General features: G+C 50.7%; 23 non-coding genes across 23 annotated transcripts; all 23 read right to left on the bottom strand.

Annotated features, from left to right (window-relative positions):
• Positions 1-381: 381 nt before the first annotated feature.
• On the bottom strand, positions 382-454 carry Trnaa-ugc (transfer RNA alanine (anticodon UGC)). Its single transcript has one exon. It is a non-coding gene; the product is annotated as a tRNA-Ala (tRNA).
• Positions 455-1,517: 1,063 nt separating this feature from the next.
• Positions 1,518-1,590, bottom strand: Trnaa-agc (transfer RNA alanine (anticodon AGC)). Its single transcript has one exon. It is a non-coding gene; the product is annotated as a tRNA-Ala (tRNA).
• Positions 1,591-2,013: 423 nt separating this feature from the next.
• Trnaa-ugc (transfer RNA alanine (anticodon UGC)) lies at positions 2,014-2,086 on the bottom strand. The gene has a single exon. It is a non-coding gene; the product is annotated as a tRNA-Ala (tRNA).
• Positions 2,087-3,149: 1,063 nt separating this feature from the next.
• On the bottom strand, positions 3,150-3,222 carry Trnaa-agc (transfer RNA alanine (anticodon AGC)). The gene has a single exon. It is a non-coding gene; the product is annotated as a tRNA-Ala (tRNA).
• Positions 3,223-3,645: 423 nt separating this feature from the next.
• Positions 3,646-3,718, bottom strand: Trnaa-ugc (transfer RNA alanine (anticodon UGC)). Its single transcript has one exon. It is a non-coding gene; the product is annotated as a tRNA-Ala (tRNA).
• A 1,063-nt stretch (positions 3,719-4,781) lies between these two features.
• On the bottom strand, positions 4,782-4,854 carry Trnaa-agc (transfer RNA alanine (anticodon AGC)). The gene has a single exon. It is a non-coding gene; the product is annotated as a tRNA-Ala (tRNA).
• A 423-nt stretch (positions 4,855-5,277) lies between these two features.
• Positions 5,278-5,350, bottom strand: Trnaa-ugc (transfer RNA alanine (anticodon UGC)). The gene has a single exon. It is a non-coding gene; the product is annotated as a tRNA-Ala (tRNA).
• Positions 5,351-6,413: 1,063 nt separating this feature from the next.
• On the bottom strand, positions 6,414-6,486 carry Trnaa-agc (transfer RNA alanine (anticodon AGC)). The gene has a single exon. It is a non-coding gene; the product is annotated as a tRNA-Ala (tRNA).
• Positions 6,487-6,909: 423 nt separating this feature from the next.
• Trnaa-ugc (transfer RNA alanine (anticodon UGC)) lies at positions 6,910-6,982 on the bottom strand. The gene has a single exon. It is a non-coding gene; the product is annotated as a tRNA-Ala (tRNA).
• Positions 6,983-8,045: 1,063 nt separating this feature from the next.
• Positions 8,046-8,118, bottom strand: Trnaa-agc (transfer RNA alanine (anticodon AGC)). The gene has a single exon. It is a non-coding gene; the product is annotated as a tRNA-Ala (tRNA).
• Positions 8,119-8,541: 423 nt separating this feature from the next.
• Positions 8,542-8,614, bottom strand: Trnaa-ugc (transfer RNA alanine (anticodon UGC)). The gene has a single exon. It is a non-coding gene; the product is annotated as a tRNA-Ala (tRNA).
• Positions 8,615-9,677: 1,063 nt separating this feature from the next.
• On the bottom strand, positions 9,678-9,750 carry Trnaa-agc (transfer RNA alanine (anticodon AGC)). The gene has a single exon. It is a non-coding gene; the product is annotated as a tRNA-Ala (tRNA).
• Positions 9,751-10,173: 423 nt separating this feature from the next.
• On the bottom strand, positions 10,174-10,246 carry Trnaa-ugc (transfer RNA alanine (anticodon UGC)). The gene has a single exon. It is a non-coding gene; the product is annotated as a tRNA-Ala (tRNA).
• A 1,063-nt stretch (positions 10,247-11,309) lies between these two features.
• On the bottom strand, positions 11,310-11,382 carry Trnaa-agc (transfer RNA alanine (anticodon AGC)). The gene has a single exon. It is a non-coding gene; the product is annotated as a tRNA-Ala (tRNA).
• Positions 11,383-11,805: 423 nt separating this feature from the next.
• Trnaa-ugc (transfer RNA alanine (anticodon UGC)) lies at positions 11,806-11,878 on the bottom strand. The gene has a single exon. It is a non-coding gene; the product is annotated as a tRNA-Ala (tRNA).
• A 1,430-nt stretch (positions 11,879-13,308) lies between these two features.
• On the bottom strand, positions 13,309-13,381 carry Trnaa-agc (transfer RNA alanine (anticodon AGC)). Its single transcript has one exon. It is a non-coding gene; the product is annotated as a tRNA-Ala (tRNA).
• Positions 13,382-13,804: 423 nt separating this feature from the next.
• Trnaa-ugc (transfer RNA alanine (anticodon UGC)) lies at positions 13,805-13,877 on the bottom strand. The gene has a single exon. It is a non-coding gene; the product is annotated as a tRNA-Ala (tRNA).
• Positions 13,878-15,307: 1,430 nt separating this feature from the next.
• Trnaa-agc (transfer RNA alanine (anticodon AGC)) lies at positions 15,308-15,380 on the bottom strand. Its single transcript has one exon. It is a non-coding gene; the product is annotated as a tRNA-Ala (tRNA).
• Positions 15,381-15,803: 423 nt separating this feature from the next.
• Trnaa-ugc (transfer RNA alanine (anticodon UGC)) lies at positions 15,804-15,876 on the bottom strand. Its single transcript has one exon. It is a non-coding gene; the product is annotated as a tRNA-Ala (tRNA).
• Positions 15,877-16,950: 1,074 nt separating this feature from the next.
• On the bottom strand, positions 16,951-17,023 carry Trnaa-agc (transfer RNA alanine (anticodon AGC)). The gene has a single exon. It is a non-coding gene; the product is annotated as a tRNA-Ala (tRNA).
• A 423-nt stretch (positions 17,024-17,446) lies between these two features.
• Positions 17,447-17,519, bottom strand: Trnaa-ugc (transfer RNA alanine (anticodon UGC)). Its single transcript has one exon. It is a non-coding gene; the product is annotated as a tRNA-Ala (tRNA).
• Positions 17,520-18,949: 1,430 nt separating this feature from the next.
• Positions 18,950-19,022, bottom strand: Trnaa-agc (transfer RNA alanine (anticodon AGC)). Its single transcript has one exon. It is a non-coding gene; the product is annotated as a tRNA-Ala (tRNA).
• A 423-nt stretch (positions 19,023-19,445) lies between these two features.
• On the bottom strand, positions 19,446-19,518 carry Trnaa-ugc (transfer RNA alanine (anticodon UGC)). The gene has a single exon. It is a non-coding gene; the product is annotated as a tRNA-Ala (tRNA).
• Positions 19,519-19,649: the final 131 nt, after the last annotated feature.

The raw sequence follows: 19,649 nt of genomic DNA, 5'->3' as shown, positions 1-19,649 counted from the left end.
ACCCTTGCACTCTCATTATTCCGCAGACAAACACTACTCTCAATGTGGCCGCGAGGGTGTCTTTCAGGTTTTCTGCATTCTGTATCGAATCGTAGTTGGCCAAAATTAAAGTGGCACGCACAACGTCGAAAATAGCGTTCGGCCACCACTCTGAGTAAGACGGACGTGTTGTCCACTCTCTAGACTTCATTGAGGTTAGGCCGTTATACCTAAGACAGATTTGCAGTCGATGACACCTCGACAACAGCCGGTCCTCACATTTACGTCTTGCTCTCCTTACGTCAGTATACATCATATGAGTCTGTGACGCTGGCTTTGCAACATCTTGCGTGTCTTTAGGCTCGCCGCGACCAACACTTACCATGCACTGTCCACAAAACATGGAGGCGCCGGGGCTTGAACCCGGGACCTTTCACATGCAAAGCGAACGCTCTACCAACTGAGCTACGCCCCCAAGCGCAACAGAGCTGCGCTGTTTTCCTTTCTTTGCTACTCTGAAGTGCACGGACCTGATGGTTGGTTGGTTTGTAGGGGTGAAGGGACCAGTGTACAAAGGCGTGGTCACGTTCATATACACATGAGTTCCAAGTAGTTTCGATGTTCTGGTGTTACGACTACAAATTCCGTCTGTATTTAACGTCTTAAATTGAAAGGACTGTCGACTGATGACCACAGCAGTTGAGACCCATAGTGCTCAGAGCCATTTCTCGAAAGGACAGTCACAAATTGCTCCGTTTTCACTCCTTGTCGGCAATCACACCGCGCCTCAGGTAACAAGCACATCTGAAGCCCCATTGTGCACTCGACTGTTCATGCCAACTCACTGCCTCGCACTTTACTACTGTGTACCACTCTTGTCGTCCAACTGCAAAAGACTGGGCCACAACACGTTTCGGCGTCTCCATTGCACTGCGCAAACTACGAAACGCTCCCCAAACATGGCACTCACCAATGCAGACGACTTTTCCGACTTTACACGACGCTCACGCTAGTGACAGCCTTATTTAGAGCTTGACGTCGCGCCCAAGCGAGTGAGCACATTTCGCCTACGGCTTAGGCCGCCCACCTAGTGTGGCTGCTCGGTGTCTGCAGGCAGCGAGGGGCTGCAACCTTCCCGTGTTCGCGCCTATGTCACCTCTGCTTGCTTGTCAGAGACAGAGTATCGCAAAACATACAACTCACTCCATGAATTGATTGCTACGGCATCTGTCATCAGCAGTCACAACTAGCAACACCAGTAGCAGCCGACTGCACGTAAAGAATGGGAATGTGCAGTGGGATTTTTGTGAACTCGGCGCAAGGCAGATCTTTCCGACATAGGTTTGAGAATCTTAAGGGAGGACTTGTACTGTTTCTAAATTCAGTGTAGCGGTGGGAGGAGGGTGCTTCTTGCGCGTAACAGTACGCTTGCCAATTGTGGCTGCTAATCGTTCGCTCGTATCTGCCTTGACACATTCGCTGGCTGTGAATTATTCCACTTGCATGGCAGTGTGGACATGTTGGTGTGTTAAAAATTCTGGAGGCGCTGGGTATCGATCCCAGTACCTCTCGCATGCTAAGCGAGCGCTCTACCATCTGAGCTACGCCCCCTGATGACAAATAGTGCTACATACAACCATATCAATACCACAGACCCTTGCACTCTCATTATTCCGCAGACAAACACTACTCTCAATGTGGCCGCGAGGGTGTCTTTCAGGTTTTCTGCATTCTGTATCGAATCGTAGTTGGCCAAAATTAAAGTGGCACGCACAACGTCGAAAATAGCGTTCGGCCACCACTCTGAGTAAGACGGACGTGTTGTCCACTCTCTAGACTTCATTGAGGTTAGGCCGTTATACCTAAGACAGATTTGCAGTCGATGACACCTCGACAACAGCCGGTCCTCACATTTACGTCTTGCTCTCCTTACGTCAGTATACATCATATGAGTCTGTGACGCTGGCTTTGCAACATCTTGCGTGTCTTTAGGCTCGCCGCGACCAACACTTACCATGCACTGTCCACAAAACATGGAGGCGCCGGGGCTTGAACCCGGGACCTTTCACATGCAAAGCGAACGCTCTACCAACTGAGCTACGCCCCCAAGCGCAACAGAGCTGCGCTGTTTTCCTTTCTTTGCTACTCTGAAGTGCACGGACCTGATGGTTGGTTGGTTTGTAGGGGTGAAGGGACCAGTGTACAAAGGCGTGGTCACGTTCATATACACATGAGTTCCAAGTAGTTTCGATGTTCTGGTGTTACGACTACAAATTCCGTCTGTATTTAACGTCTTAAATTGAAAGGACTGTCGACTGATGACCACAGCAGTTGAGACCCATAGTGCTCAGAGCCATTTCTCGAAAGGACAGTCACAAATTGCTCCGTTTTCACTCCTTGTCGGCAATCACACCGCGCCTCAGGTAACAAGCACATCTGAAGCCCCATTGTGCACTCGACTGTTCATGCCAACTCACTGCCTCGCACTTTACTACTGTGTACCACTCTTGTCGTCCAACTGCAAAAGACTGGGCCACAACACGTTTCGGCGTCTCCATTGCACTGCGCAAACTACGAAACGCTCCCCAAACATGGCACTCACCAATGCAGACGACTTTTCCGACTTTACACGACGCTCACGCTAGTGACAGCCTTATTTAGAGCTTGACGTCGCGCCCAAGCGAGTGAGCACATTTCGCCTACGGCTTAGGCCGCCCACCTAGTGTGGCTGCTCGGTGTCTGCAGGCAGCGAGGGGCTGCAACCTTCCCGTGTTCGCGCCTATGTCACCTCTGCTTGCTTGTCAGAGACAGAGTATCGCAAAACATACAACTCACTCCATGAATTGATTGCTACGGCATCTGTCATCAGCAGTCACAACTAGCAACACCAGTAGCAGCCGACTGCACGTAAAGAATGGGAATGTGCAGTGGGATTTTTGTGAACTCGGCGCAAGGCAGATCTTTCCGACATAGGTTTGAGAATCTTAAGGGAGGACTTGTACTGTTTCTAAATTCAGTGTAGCGGTGGGAGGAGGGTGCTTCTTGCGCGTAACAGTACGCTTGCCAATTGTGGCTGCTAATCGTTCGCTCGTATCTGCCTTGACACATTCGCTGGCTGTGAATTATTCCACTTGCATGGCAGTGTGGACATGTTGGTGTGTTAAAAATTCTGGAGGCGCTGGGTATCGATCCCAGTACCTCTCGCATGCTAAGCGAGCGCTCTACCATCTGAGCTACGCCCCCTGATGACAAATAGTGCTACATACAACCATATCAATACCACAGACCCTTGCACTCTCATTATTCCGCAGACAAACACTACTCTCAATGTGGCCGCGAGGGTGTCTTTCAGGTTTTCTGCATTCTGTATCGAATCGTAGTTGGCCAAAATTAAAGTGGCACGCACAACGTCGAAAATAGCGTTCGGCCACCACTCTGAGTAAGACGGACGTGTTGTCCACTCTCTAGACTTCATTGAGGTTAGGCCGTTATACCTAAGACAGATTTGCAGTCGATGACACCTCGACAACAGCCGGTCCTCACATTTACGTCTTGCTCTCCTTACGTCAGTATACATCATATGAGTCTGTGACGCTGGCTTTGCAACATCTTGCGTGTCTTTAGGCTCGCCGCGACCAACACTTACCATGCACTGTCCACAAAACATGGAGGCGCCGGGGCTTGAACCCGGGACCTTTCACATGCAAAGCGAACGCTCTACCAACTGAGCTACGCCCCCAAGCGCAACAGAGCTGCGCTGTTTTCCTTTCTTTGCTACTCTGAAGTGCACGGACCTGATGGTTGGTTGGTTTGTAGGGGTGAAGGGACCAGTGTACAAAGGCGTGGTCACGTTCATATACACATGAGTTCCAAGTAGTTTCGATGTTCTGGTGTTACGACTACAAATTCCGTCTGTATTTAACGTCTTAAATTGAAAGGACTGTCGACTGATGACCACAGCAGTTGAGACCCATAGTGCTCAGAGCCATTTCTCGAAAGGACAGTCACAAATTGCTCCGTTTTCACTCCTTGTCGGCAATCACACCGCGCCTCAGGTAACAAGCACATCTGAAGCCCCATTGTGCACTCGACTGTTCATGCCAACTCACTGCCTCGCACTTTACTACTGTGTACCACTCTTGTCGTCCAACTGCAAAAGACTGGGCCACAACACGTTTCGGCGTCTCCATTGCACTGCGCAAACTACGAAACGCTCCCCAAACATGGCACTCACCAATGCAGACGACTTTTCCGACTTTACACGACGCTCACGCTAGTGACAGCCTTATTTAGAGCTTGACGTCGCGCCCAAGCGAGTGAGCACATTTCGCCTACGGCTTAGGCCGCCCACCTAGTGTGGCTGCTCGGTGTCTGCAGGCAGCGAGGGGCTGCAACCTTCCCGTGTTCGCGCCTATGTCACCTCTGCTTGCTTGTCAGAGACAGAGTATCGCAAAACATACAACTCACTCCATGAATTGATTGCTACGGCATCTGTCATCAGCAGTCACAACTAGCAACACCAGTAGCAGCCGACTGCACGTAAAGAATGGGAATGTGCAGTGGGATTTTTGTGAACTCGGCGCAAGGCAGATCTTTCCGACATAGGTTTGAGAATCTTAAGGGAGGACTTGTACTGTTTCTAAATTCAGTGTAGCGGTGGGAGGAGGGTGCTTCTTGCGCGTAACAGTACGCTTGCCAATTGTGGCTGCTAATCGTTCGCTCGTATCTGCCTTGACACATTCGCTGGCTGTGAATTATTCCACTTGCATGGCAGTGTGGACATGTTGGTGTGTTAAAAATTCTGGAGGCGCTGGGTATCGATCCCAGTACCTCTCGCATGCTAAGCGAGCGCTCTACCATCTGAGCTACGCCCCCTGATGACAAATAGTGCTACATACAACCATATCAATACCACAGACCCTTGCACTCTCATTATTCCGCAGACAAACACTACTCTCAATGTGGCCGCGAGGGTGTCTTTCAGGTTTTCTGCATTCTGTATCGAATCGTAGTTGGCCAAAATTAAAGTGGCACGCACAACGTCGAAAATAGCGTTCGGCCACCACTCTGAGTAAGACGGACGTGTTGTCCACTCTCTAGACTTCATTGAGGTTAGGCCGTTATACCTAAGACAGATTTGCAGTCGATGACACCTCGACAACAGCCGGTCCTCACATTTACGTCTTGCTCTCCTTACGTCAGTATACATCATATGAGTCTGTGACGCTGGCTTTGCAACATCTTGCGTGTCTTTAGGCTCGCCGCGACCAACACTTACCATGCACTGTCCACAAAACATGGAGGCGCCGGGGCTTGAACCCGGGACCTTTCACATGCAAAGCGAACGCTCTACCAACTGAGCTACGCCCCCAAGCGCAACAGAGCTGCGCTGTTTTCCTTTCTTTGCTACTCTGAAGTGCACGGACCTGATGGTTGGTTGGTTTGTAGGGGTGAAGGGACCAGTGTACAAAGGCGTGGTCACGTTCATATACACATGAGTTCCAAGTAGTTTCGATGTTCTGGTGTTACGACTACAAATTCCGTCTGTATTTAACGTCTTAAATTGAAAGGACTGTCGACTGATGACCACAGCAGTTGAGACCCATAGTGCTCAGAGCCATTTCTCGAAAGGACAGTCACAAATTGCTCCGTTTTCACTCCTTGTCGGCAATCACACCGCGCCTCAGGTAACAAGCACATCTGAAGCCCCATTGTGCACTCGACTGTTCATGCCAACTCACTGCCTCGCACTTTACTACTGTGTACCACTCTTGTCGTCCAACTGCAAAAGACTGGGCCACAACACGTTTCGGCGTCTCCATTGCACTGCGCAAACTACGAAACGCTCCCCAAACATGGCACTCACCAATGCAGACGACTTTTCCGACTTTACACGACGCTCACGCTAGTGACAGCCTTATTTAGAGCTTGACGTCGCGCCCAAGCGAGTGAGCACATTTCGCCTACGGCTTAGGCCGCCCACCTAGTGTGGCTGCTCGGTGTCTGCAGGCAGCGAGGGGCTGCAACCTTCCCGTGTTCGCGCCTATGTCACCTCTGCTTGCTTGTCAGAGACAGAGTATCGCAAAACATACAACTCACTCCATGAATTGATTGCTACGGCATCTGTCATCAGCAGTCACAACTAGCAACACCAGTAGCAGCCGACTGCACGTAAAGAATGGGAATGTGCAGTGGGATTTTTGTGAACTCGGCGCAAGGCAGATCTTTCCGACATAGGTTTGAGAATCTTAAGGGAGGACTTGTACTGTTTCTAAATTCAGTGTAGCGGTGGGAGGAGGGTGCTTCTTGCGCGTAACAGTACGCCTGCCAATTGTGGCTGCTAATCGTTCGCTCGTATCTGCCTTGACACATTCGCTGGCTGTGAATTATTCCACTTGCATGGCAGTGTGGACATGTTGGTGTGTTAAAAATTCTGGAGGCGCTGGGTATCGATCCCAGTACCTCTCGCATGCTAAGCGAGCGCTCTACCATCTGAGCTACGCCCCCTGATGACAAATAGTGCTACATACAACCATATCAATACCACAGACCCTTGCACTCTCATTATTCCGCAGACAAACACTACTCTCAATGTGGCCGCGAGGGTGTCTTTCAGGTTTTCTGCATTCTGTATCGAATCGTAGTTGGCCAAAATTAAAGTGGCACGCACAACGTCGAAAATAGCGTTCGGCCACCACTCTGAGTAAGACGGACGTGTTGTCCACTCTCTAGACTTCATTGAGGTTAGGCCGTTATACCTAAGACAGATTTGCAGTCGATGACACCTCGACAACAGCCGGTCCTCACATTTACGTCTTGCTCTCCTTACGTCAGTATACATCATATGAGTCTGTGACGCTGGCTTTGCAACATCTTGCGTGTCTTTAGGCTCGCCGCGACCAACACTTACCATGCACTGTCCACAAAACATGGAGGCGCCGGGGCTTGAACCCGGGACCTTTCACATGCAAAGCGAACGCTCTACCAACTGAGCTACGCCCCCAAGCGCAACAGAGCTGCGCTGTTTTCCTTTCTTTGCTACTCTGAAGTGCACGGACCTGATGGTTGGTTGGTTTGTAGGGGTGAAGGGACCAGTGTACAAAGGCGTGGTCACGTTCATATACACATGAGTTCCAAGTAGTTTCGATGTTCTGGTGTTACGACTACAAATTCCGTCTGTATTTAACGTCTTAAATTGAAAGGACTGTCGACTGATGACCACAGCAGTTGAGACCCATAGTGCTCAGAGCCATTTCTCGAAAGGACAGTCACAAATTGCTCCGTTTTCACTCCTTGTCGGCAATCACACCGCGCCTCAGGTAACAAGCACATCTGAAGCCCCATTGTGCACTCGACTGTTCATGCCAACTCACTGCCTCGCACTTTACTACTGTGTACCACTCTTGTCGTCCAACTGCAAAAGACTGGGCCACAACACGTTTCGGCGTCTCCATTGCACTGCGCAAACTACGAAACGCTCCCCAAACATGGCACTCACCAATGCAGACGACTTTTCCGACTTTACACGACGCTCACGCTAGTGACAGCCTTATTTAGAGCTTGACGTCGCGCCCAAGCGAGTGAGCACATTTCGCCTACGGCTTAGGCCGCCCACCTAGTGTGGCTGCTCGGTGTCTGCAGGCAGCGAGGGGCTGCAACCTTCCCGTGTTCGCGCCTATGTCACCTCTGCTTGCTTGTCAGAGACAGAGTATCGCAAAACATACAACTCACTCCATGAATTGATTGCTACGGCATCTGTCATCAGCAGTCACAACTAGCAACACCAGTAGCAGCCGACTGCACGTAAAGAATGGGAATGTGCAGTGGGATTTTTGTGAACTCGGCGCAAGGCAGATCTTTCCGACATAGGTTTGAGAATCTTAAGGGAGGACTTGTACTGTTTCTAAATTCAGTGTAGCGGTGGGAGGAGGGTGCTTCTTGCGCGTAACAGTACGCTTGCCAATTGTGGCTGCTAATCGTTCGCTCGTATCTGCCTTGACACATTCGCTGGCTGTGAATTATTCCACTTGCATGGCAGTGTGGACATGTTGGTGTGTTAAAAATTCTGGAGGCGCTGGGTATCGATCCCAGTACCTCTCGCATGCTAAGCGAGCGCTCTACCATCTGAGCTACGCCCCCTGATGACAAATAGTGCTACATACAACCATATCAATACCACAGACCCTTGCACTCTCATTATTCCGCAGACAAACACTACTCTCAATGTGGCCGCGAGGGTGTCTTTCAGGTTTTCTGCATTCTGTATCGAATCGTAGTTGGCCAAAATTAAAGTGGCACGCACAACGTCGAAAATAGCGTTCGGCCACCACTCTGAGTAAGACGGACGTGTTGTCCACTCTCTAGACTTCATTGAGGTTAGGCCGTTATACCTAAGACAGATTTGCAGTCGATGACACCTCGACAACAGCCGGTCCTCACATTTACGTCTTGCTCTCCTTACGTCAGTATACATCATATGAGTCTGTGACGCTGGCTTTGCAACATCTTGCGTGTCTTTAGGCTCGCCGCGACCAACACTTACCATGCACTGTCCACAAAACATGGAGGCGCCGGGGCTTGAACCCGGGACCTTTCACATGCAAAGCGAACGCTCTACCAACTGAGCTACGCCCCCAAGCGCAACAGAGCTGCGCTGTTTTCCTTTCTTTGCTACTCTGAAGTGCACGGACCTGATGGTTGGTTGGTTTGTAGGGGTGAAGGGACCAGTGTACAAAGGCGTGGTCACGTTCATATACACATGAGTTCCAAGTAGTTTCGATGTTCTGGTGTTACGACTACAAATTCCGTCTGTATTTAACGTCTTAAATTGAAAGGACTGTCGACTGATGACCACAGCAGTTGAGACCCATAGTGCTCAGAGCCATTTCTCGAAAGGACAGTCACAAATTGCTCCGTTTTCACTCCTTGTCGGCAATCACACCGCGCCTCAGGTAACAAGCACATCTGAAGCCCCATTGTGCACTCGACTGTTCATGCCAACTCACTGCCTCGCACTTTACTACTGTGTACCACTCTTGTCGTCCAACTGCAAAAGACTGGGCCACAACACGTTTCGGCGTCTCCATTGCACTGCGCAAACTACGAAACGCTCCCCAAACATGGCACTCACCAATGCAGACGACTTTTCCGACTTTACACGACGCTCACGCTAGTGACAGCCTTATTTAGAGCTTGACGTCGCGCCCAAGCGAGTGAGCACATTTCGCCTACGGCTTAGGCCGCCCACCTAGTGTGGCTGCTCGGTGTCTGCAGGCAGCGAGGGGCTGCAACCTTCCCGTGTTCGCGCCTATGTCACCTCTGCTTGCTTGTCAGAGACAGAGTATCGCAAAACATACAACTCACTCCATGAATTGATTGCTACGGCATCTGTCATCAGCAGTCACAACTAGCAACACCAGTAGCAGCCGACTGCACGTAAAGAATGGGAATGTGCAGTGGGATTTTTGTGAACTCGGCGCAAGGCAGATCTTTCCGACATAGGTTTGAGAATCTTAAGGGAGGACTTGTACTGTTTCTAAATTCAGTGTAGCGGTGGGAGGAGGGTGCTTCTTGCGCGTAACAGTACGCTTGCCAATTGTGGCTGCTAATCGTTCGCTCGTATCTGCCTTGACACATTCGCTGGCTGTGAATTATTCCACTTGCATGGCAGTGTGGACATGTTGGTGTGTTAAAAATTCTGGAGGCGCTGGGTATCGATCCCAGTACCTCTCGCATGCTAAGCGAGCGCTCTACCATCTGAGCTACGCCCCCTGATGACAAATAGTGCTACATACAACCATATCAATACCACAGACCCTTGCACTCTCATTATTCCGCAGACAAACACTACTCTCAATGTGGCCGCGAGGGTGTCTTTCAGGTTTTCTGCATTCTGTATCGAATCGTAGTTGGCCAAAATTAAAGTGGCACGCACAACGTCGAAAATAGCGTTCGGCCACCACTCTGAGTAAGACGGACGTGTTGTCCACTCTCTAGACTTCATTGAGGTTAGGCCGTTATACCTAAGACAGATTTGCAGTCGATGACACCTCGACAACAGCCGGTCCTCACATTTACGTCTTGCTCTCCTTACGTCAGTATACATCATATGAGTCTGTGACGCTGGCTTTGCAACATCTTGCGTGTCTTTAGGCTCGCCGCGACCAACACTTACAATGCACTGTCCACAAAACATGGAGGCGCCGGGGCCTGAACCCGGGACCTTTCACATGCAAAGCGAACGCTCTACCAACTGAGCTACGCCCCCAAGCGCAACAGAGCTGCGCTGTTTTCCTTTCTTTGCTACTCTGAAGTGCACGGACCTGATGGTTGGTTGGTTTGTAGGGGTGAAGGGACCAGTGTACAAAGGCGTGGTCACGTTCATATACACATGAGTTCCAAGTAGTTTCGATGTTCTGGTGTTACGACTACAAATTCCGTCTGTATTTAACGTCTTAAATTGAAAGGACTGTCGACTGATGACCACAGCAGTTGAGACCCATAGTGCTCAGAGCCATTTCTCGAAAGGACAGTCACAAATTGCTCCGTTTTCACTCCTTGTCGGCAATCACACCGCGCCTCAGGTAACAAGCACATCTGAAGCCCCATTGTGCACTCGACTGTTCATGCCAACTCACTGCCTCGCACTTTACTACTGTGTACCACTCTTGTCGTCCAACTGCAAAAGACTGGGCCACAACACGTTTCGGCGTCTCCATTGCACTGCGCAAACTACGAAACGCTCCCCAAACATGGCACTCACCAATGCAGACGACTTTTCCGACTTTACACGACGCTCACGCTAGTGACAGCCTTATTTAGAGCTTGACGTCGCGCCCAAGCGAGTGAGCACATTTCGCCTACGGCTTAGGCCGCCCACCTAGTGTGGCTGCTCGGTGTCTGCAGGCAGCGAGGGGCTGCAACCTTCCCGTGTTCGCGCCTATGTCACCTCTGCTTGCTTGTCAGAGACAGAGTATCGCAAAACATACAACTCACTCCATGAATTGATTGCTACGGCATCTGTCATCAGCAGTCACAACTAGCAACACCAGTAGCAGCCGACTGCACGTAAAGAATGGGAATGTGCAGTGGGATTTTTGTGAACTCGGCGCAAGGCAGATCTTTCCGACATAGGTTTGAGAATCTTAAGGGAGGACTTGTACTGTTTCTAAATTCAGTGTAGCGGTGGGAGGAGGGTGCTTCTTGCGCGTAACAGTACGCTTGCCAATTGTGGCTGCTAATCGTTCGCTCGTATCTGCCTTGACACATTCGCTGGCTGTGAATTATTCCACTTGCATGGCAGTGTGGACATGTTGGTGTGTTAAAAATTCTGGAGGCGCTGGGTATCGATCCCAGTACCTCTCGCATGCTAAGCGAGCGCTCTACCATCTGAGCTACGCCCCCTGATGACAAATAGTGCTACATACAACCATATCAATACCACAGACCCTTGCACTCTCATTATTCCGCAGACAAACACTACTCTCAATGTGGCCGCGAGGGTGTCTTTCAGGTTTTCTGCATTCTGTATCGAATCGTAGTTGGCCAAAATTAAAGTGGCACGCACAACGTCGAAAATAGCGTTCGGCCACCACTCTGAGTAAGACGGACGTGTTGTCCACTCTCTAGACTTCATTGAGGTTAGGCCGTTATACCTAAGACAGATTTGCAGTCGATGACACCTCGACAACAGCCGGTCCTCACATTTACGTCTTGCTCTCCTTACGTCAGTATACATCATATGAGTCTGTGACGCTGGCTTTGCAACATCTTGCGTGTCTTTAGGCTCGCCGCGACCAACACTTACCATGCACTGTCCACAAAACATGGAGGCGCCGGGGCTTGAACCCGGGACCTTTCACATGCAAAGCGAACGCTCTACCAACTGAGCTACGCCCCCAAGCGCAACAGAGCTGCGCTGTTTTCCTTTCTTTGCTACTCTGAAGTGCACGGACCTGATGGTTGGTTGGTTTGTAGGGGTGAAGGGACCAGTGTACAAAGGCGTGGTCACGTTCATATACACATGAGTTCCAAGTAGTTTCGATGTTCTGGTGTTACGACTACAAATTCCGTCTGTATTTAACGTCTTAAATTGAAAGGACTGTCGACTGATGACCACAGCAGTTGAGACCCATAGTGCTCAGAGCCATTTCTCGAAAGGACAGTCACAAATTGCTCCGTTTTCACTCCTTGTCGGCAATCACACCGCGCCTCAGGTAACAAGCACATCTGAAGCCCCATTGTGCACTCGACTGTTCATGCCAACTCACTGCCTCGCACTTTACTACTGTGTACCACTCTTGTCGTCCAACTGCAAAAGACTGGGCCACAACACGTTTCCGCGTCTCCATTGCACTGCGCAAACTACGAAACGCTCCCCAAACATGGCACTCACCAATGCAGACGACTTTTCCGACTTTACACGACGCTCACGCAACGCTCACGCTAGTGACAGCCTTATTTAGAGCTTGACGTCGCGCCCAAGCGAGTGAGCACATTTCGCCTACGGCTTAGGCCGCCCACCTAGTGTGGCTGCTCGGTGTCTGCAGGCAGCGAGGGGCTGCAACCTTCCCGTGTTCGCACATCTGAAGCCCCATTGTGCACTCGACTGTTCATGCCAACTCACTGCCTCGCACTTTACTACTGTGTACCACTCTTGTCGTCCAACTGCAAAAGACTGGGCCACAACACGTTTCCGCGTCTCCATTGCACTGCGCAAACTACGAAACGCTCCCCAAACATGGCACTCACCAATGCAGACGACTTTTCCGACTTTACACGACGCTCACGCAACGCTCACGCTAGTGACAGCCTTATTTAGAGCTTGACGTCGCGCCCAAGCGAGTGAGCACATTTCGCCTACGGCTTAGGCCGCCCACCTAGTGTGGCTGCTCGGTGTCTGCAGGCAGCGAGGGGCTGCAACCTTCCCGTGTTCGCGCCTATGTCACCTCTGCTTGCTTGTCAGAGACAGAGTATCGCAAAACATACAACTCACTCCATGAATTGATTGCTACGGCATCTGTCATCAGCAGTCACAACTAGCAACACCAGTAGCAGCCGACTGCACGTAAAGAATGGGAATGTGCAGTGGGATTTTTGTGAACTCGGCGCAAGGCAGATCTTTCCGACATAGGTTTGAGAATCTTAAGGGAGGACTTGTACTGTTTCTAAATTCAGTGTAGCGGTGGGAGGAGGGTGCTTCTTGCGCGTAACAGTACGCTTGCCAATTGTGGCTGCTAATCGTTCGCTCGTATCTGCCTTGACACATTCGCTGGCTGTGAATTATTCCACTTGCATGGCAGTGTGGACATGTTGGTGTGTTAAAAATTCTGGAGGCGCTGGGTATCGATCCCAGTACCTCTCGCATGCTAAGCGAGCGCTCTACCATCTGAGCTACGCCCCCTGATGACAAATAGTGCTACATACAACCATATCAATACCACAGACCCTTGCACTCTCATTATTCCGCAGACAAACACTACTCTCAATGTGGCCGCGAGGGTGTCTTTCAGGTTTTCTGCATTCTGTATCGAATCGTAGTTGGCCAAAATTAAAGTGGCACGCACAACGTCGAAAATAGCGTTCGGCCACCACTCTGAGTAAGACGGACGTGTTGTCCACTCTCTAGACTTCATTGAGGTTAGGCCGTTATACCTAAGACAGATTTGCAGTCGATGACACCTCGACAACAGCCGGTCCTCACATTTACGTCTTGCTCTCCTTACGTCAGTATACATCATATGAGTCTGTGACGCTGGCTTTGCAACATCTTGCGTGTCTTTAGGCTCGCCGCGACCAACACTTACCATGCACTGTCCACAAAACATGGAGGCGCCGGGGCTTGAACCCGGGACCTTTCACATGCAAAGCGAACGCTCTACCAACTGAGCTACGCCCCCAAGCGCAACAGAGCTGCGCTGTTTTCCTTTCTTTGCTACTCTGAAGTGCACGGACCTGATGGTTGGTTGGTTTGTAGGGGTGAAGGGACCAGTGTACAAAGGCGTGGTCACGTTCATATACACATGAGTTCCAAGTAGTTTCGATGTTCTGGTGTTACGACTACAAATTCCGTCTGTATTTAACGTCTTAAATTGAAAGGACTGTCGACTGATGACCACAGCAGTTGAGACCCATAGTGCTCAGAGCCATTTCTCGAAAGGACAGTCACAAATTGCTCCGTTTTCACTCCTTGTCGGCAATCACACCGCGCCTCAGGTAACAAGCACATCTGAAGCCCCATTGTGCACTCGACTGTTCATGCCAACTCACTGCCTCGCACTTTACTACTGTGTACCACTCTTGTCGTCCAACTGCAAAAGACTGGGCCACAACACGTTTCCGCGTCTCCATTGCACTGCGCAAACTACGAAACGCTCCCCAAACATGGCACTCACCAATGCAGACGACTTTTCCGACTTTACACGACGCTCACGCAACGCTCACGCTAGTGACAGCCTTATTTAGAGCTTGACGTCGCGCCCAAGCGAGTGAGCACATTTCGCCTACGGCTTAGGCCGCCCACCTAGTGTGGCTGCTCGGTGTCTGCAGGCAGCGAGGGGCTGCAACCTTCCCGTGTTCGCACATCTGAAGCCCCATTGTGCACTCGACTGTTCATGCCAACTCACTGCCTCGCACTTTACTACTGTGTACCACTCTTGTCGTCCAACTGCAAAAGACTGGGCCACAACACGTTTCCGCGTCTCCATTGCACTGCGCAAACTACGAAACGCTCCCCAAACATGGCACTCACCAATGCAGACGACTTTTCCGACTTTACACGACGCTCACGCAACGCTCACGCTAGTGACAGCCTTATTTAGAGCTTGACGTCGCGCCCAAGCGAGTGAGCACATTTCGCCTACGGCTTAGGCCGCCCACCTAGTGTGGCTGCTCGGTGTCTGCAGGCAGCGAGGGGCTGCAACCTTCCCGTGTTCGCGCCTATGTCACCTCTGCTTGCTTGTCAGAGACAGAGTATCGCAAAACATACAACTCACTCCATGAATTGATTGCTACGGCATCTGTCATCAGCAGTCACAACTAGCAACACCAGTAGCAGCCGACTGCACGTAAAGAATGGGAATGTGCAGTGGGATTTTTGTGAACTCGGCGCAAGGCAGATCTTTCCGACATAGGTTTGAGAATCTTAAGGGAGGACTTGTACTGTTTCTAAATTCAGTGTAGCGGTGGGAGGAGGGTGCTTCTTGCGCGTAACAGTACGCTTGCCAATTGTGGCTGCTAATCGTTCGCTCGTATCTGCCTTGACACATTCGCTGGCTGTGAATTATTCCACTTGCATGGCAGTGTGGACATGTTGGTGTGTTAAAAATTCTGGAGGCGCTGGGTATCGATCCCAGTACCTCTCGCATGCTAAGCGAGCGCTCTACCATCTGAGCTACGCCCCCTGATGACAAATAGTGCTACATACAACCATATCAATACCACAGACCCATGCACTCTCATTATTCCGCAGACAAACACTACTCTCAATGTGGCCGCGAGGGTGTCTTTCAGGTTTTCTGCATTCTGTATCGAATCGTAGTTGGCCAAAATTAAAGTGGCACGCACAACGTCGAAAATAGCGTTCGGCCACCACTCTGAGTAAGACGGACGTGTTGTCCACTCTCTAGACTTCATTGAGGTTAGGCCGTTATACCTAAGACAGATTTGCAGTCGATGACACCTCGACAACAGCCGGTCCTCACATTTACGTCTAGCGCTCCTTACGTCAGTATACATCATATGAGTCTGTGACGCTGGCTTTGCAACATCTTGCGTGTCTTTAGGCTCGCCGCGACCAACACTTACCATGCACTGTCCACAAAACATGGAGGCGCCGGGGCTTGAACCCGGGACCTTTCACATGCAAAGCGAACGCTCTACCAACTGAGCTACGCCCCCAAGCGCAACAGAGCTGCGCTGTTTTCCTTTCTTTGCTACTCTGAAGTGCACGGACCTGATGGTTGGTTGGTTTGTAGGGGTGAAGGGACCAGTGTACAAAGGCGTGGTCACGTTCATATACACATGAGTTCCAAGTAGTTTCGATGTTCTGGTGTTACGACTACAAATTCCGTCTGTATTTAACGTCTTAAATTGAAAGGACTGTCGACTGATGACCACAGCAGTTGAGACCCATAGTGCTCAGAGCCATTTCTCGAAAGGACAGTCACAAATTGCTCCGTTTTCACTCCTTGTCGGCAATCACACCGCGCCTCAGGTAACAAGCACATCTGAAGCCCCATTGTGCACTCGACTGTTCATGCCAACTCACTGCCTCGCACTTTACTACTGTGTACCACTCTTGTCGTCCAACTGCAAAAGACTGGGCCACAACACGTTTCCGCGTCTCCATTGCACTGCGCAAACTACGAAACGCTCCCCAAACATGGCACTCACCAATGCAGACGACTTTTCCGACTTTACACGACGCTCACGCAACGCTCACGCTAGTGACAGCCTTATTTAGAGCTTGACGTCGCGCCCAAGCGAGTGAGCACATTTCGCCTACGGCTTAGGCCGCCCACCTAGTGTGGCTGCTCGGTGTCTGCAGGCAGCGAGGGGCTGCAACCTTCCCGTGTTCGCGCCTATGTCACCTCTGCTTGCTTGTCAGAGACAGAGTATCGCAAAACATACAACTCACTCCATGAATTGATTGCTACGGCATCTGTCATCAGCAGTCACAACTAGCAACACCAGTAGCAGCCGACTGCACGTAAAGAATGGGAATGTGCAGTGGGATTTTTGTGAACTCGGCGCAAGGCAGATCTTTCCGACATAGGTTTGAGAATCTTAAGGGAGGACTTGTACTGTTTCTAAATTCAGTGTAGCGGTGGGAGGAGGGTGCTTCTTGCGCGTAACAGTACGCTTGCCAATTGTGGCTGCTAATCGTTCGCTCGTATCTGCCTTGACACATTCGCTGGCTGTGAATTATTCCACTTGCATGGCAGTGTGGACATGTTGGTGTGTTAAAAATTCTGGAGGCGCTGGGTATCGATCCCAGTACCTCTCGCATGCTAAGCGAGCGCTCTACCATCTGAGCTACGCCCCCTGATGACAAATAGTGCTACATACAACCATATCAATACCACAGACCCTTGCACTCTCATTATTCCGCAGACAAACACTACTCTCAATGTGGCCGCGAGGGTGTCTTTCAGGTTTTCTGCATTCTGTATCGAATCGTAGTTGGCCAAAATTAAAGTGGCACGCACAACGTCGAAAATAGCGTTCGGCCACCACTCTGAGTAAGACGGACGTGTTGTCCACTCTCTAGACTTCATTGAGGTTAGGCCGTTATACCTAAGACAGATTTGCAGTCGATGACACCTCGACAACAGCCGGTCCTCACATTTACGTCTTGCTCTCCTTACGTCAGTATACATCATATGAGTCTGTGACGCTGGCTTTGCAACATCTTGCGTGTCTTTAGGCTCGCCGCGACCAACACTTACCATGCACTGTCCACAAAACATGGAGGCGCCGGGGCTTGAACCCGGGACCTTTCACATGCAAAGCGAACGCTCTACCAACTGAGCTACGCCCCCAAGCGCAACAGAGCTGCGCTGTTTTCCTTTCTTTGCTACTCTGAAGTGCACGGACCTGATGGTTGGTTGGTTTGTAGGGGTGAAGGGACCAGTGTACAAAGGCGTGGTCACGTTCATATACACATGAGTTCCAAGTAGTTTCGATGTTCTGGTGTTACGACTACAAATTCCGTCTGTATTTAACGTCTTAAATTGAAAGGACTGTCGACTGATGACCACAGCAGTTGAGACCCATAGTGCTCAGAGCCATTTCTCGAAAGGACAGTCACAAATTGCTCCGTTTTCACTCCTTGTCGGCAATCACACCGCGCCTCAGGTAACAAGCACATCTGAAGCCCCATTGTGCACTCGACTGTTCATGCCAACTCACTGCCTCGCACTTTACTACTGTGTACCACTCTTGTCGTCCAACTGCAAAAGACTGGGCCACAACACGTTTCCGCGTCTCCATTGCACTGCGCAAACTACGAAACGGTCCCCAAACATGGCACTCACCAATGCAGACGACTTTTCCGACTTTACACGACGCTCACGCAACGCTCACGCTAGTGACAGCCTTATTTAGAGCTTGACGTCGCGCCCAAGCGAGTGAGCACATTTCGCCTACGGCTTAGGCCGCCCACCTAGTGTGGCTGCTCGGTGTCTGCAGGCAGCGAGGGGCTGCAACCTTCCCGTGTTCGCACATCTGAAGCCCCATTGTGCACTCGACTGTTCATGCCAACTCACTGCCTCGCACTTTACTACTGTGTACCACTCTTGTCGTCCAACTGCAAAAGACTGGGCCACAACACGTTTCCGCGTCTCCATTGCACTGCGCAAACTACGAAACGCTCCCCAAACATGGCACTCACCAATGCAGACGACTTTTCCGACTTTACACGACGCTCACGCAACGCTCACGCTAGTGACAGCCTTATTTAGAGCTTGACGTCGCGCCCAAGCGAGTGAGCACATTTCGCCTACGGCTTAGGCCGCCCACCTAGTGTGGCTGCTCGGTGTCTGCAGGCAGCGAGGGGCTGCAACCTTCCCGTGTTCGCGCCTATGTCACCTCTGCTTGCTTGTCAGAGACAGAGTATCGCAAAACATACAACTCACTCCATGAATTGATTGCTACGGCATCTGTCATCAGCAGTCACAACTAGCAACACCAGTAGCAGCCGACTGCGCGTAAAGAATGGGAATGTGCAGTGGGATTTTTGTGAACTCGGCGCAAGGCAGATCTTTCCGACATAGGTTTGAGAATCTTAAGGGAGGACTTGTACTGTTTCTAAATTCAGTGTAGCGGTGGGAGGAGGGTGCTTCTTGCGCGTAACAGTACGCTTGCCAATTGTGGCTGCTAATCGTTCGCTCGTATCTGCCTTGACACATTCGCTGGCTGTGAATTATTCCACTTGCATGGCAGTGTGGACATGTTGGTGTGTTAAAAATTCTGGAGGCGCTGGGTATCGATCCCAGTACCTCTCGCATGCTAAGCGAGCGCTCTATCATCTGAGCTACGCCCCCTGATGACAAATAGTGCTACATACAACCATATCAATACCACAGACCCTTGCACTCTCATTATTCCGCAGACAAACACTACTCTCAATGTGGCCGCGAGGGTGTCTTTCAGGTTTTCTGCATTCTGTATCGAATCGTAGTTGGCCAAAATTAAAGTGGCACGCACAACGTCGAAAATAGCGTTCGGCCACCACTCTGAGTAAGACGGACGTGTTGTCCACTCTCTAGACTTCATTGAGGTTAGGCCGTTATACCTAAGACAGATTTGCAGTCGATGACACCTCGACAACAGCCGGTCCTCACATTTACGTCTAGCGCTCCTTACGTCAGTATACATCATATGAGTCTGTGACGCTGGCTTTGCAACATCTTGCGTGTCTTTAGGCTCGCCGCGACCAACACTTACCATGCACTGTCCACAAAACATGGAGGCGCCGGGGCTTAAACCCGGGACCTTTCACATGCAAAGCGAACGCTCTACCAACTGAGCTACGCCCCCAAGCGCAACAGAGCTGCGCTGTTTTCCTTTCTTTGCTACTCTGAAGTGCACGGACCTGATGGTTGGTTGGTTTGTAGGGGTGAAGGGACCAGTGTACAAAGGCGTGGTCACGTTCATATACACATGAGTTC

This window comes from Schistocerca cancellata, unplaced genomic scaffold (assembly GCF_023864275.1).
Source record: "Schistocerca cancellata isolate TAMUIC-IGC-003103 unplaced genomic scaffold, iqSchCanc2.1 HiC_scaffold_290, whole genome shotgun sequence".
Taxonomy (NCBI): domain Eukaryota; kingdom Metazoa; phylum Arthropoda; class Insecta; order Orthoptera; family Acrididae; genus Schistocerca; species Schistocerca cancellata.
This window is presented reverse-complemented; position numbering and strand designations above follow the sequence as displayed.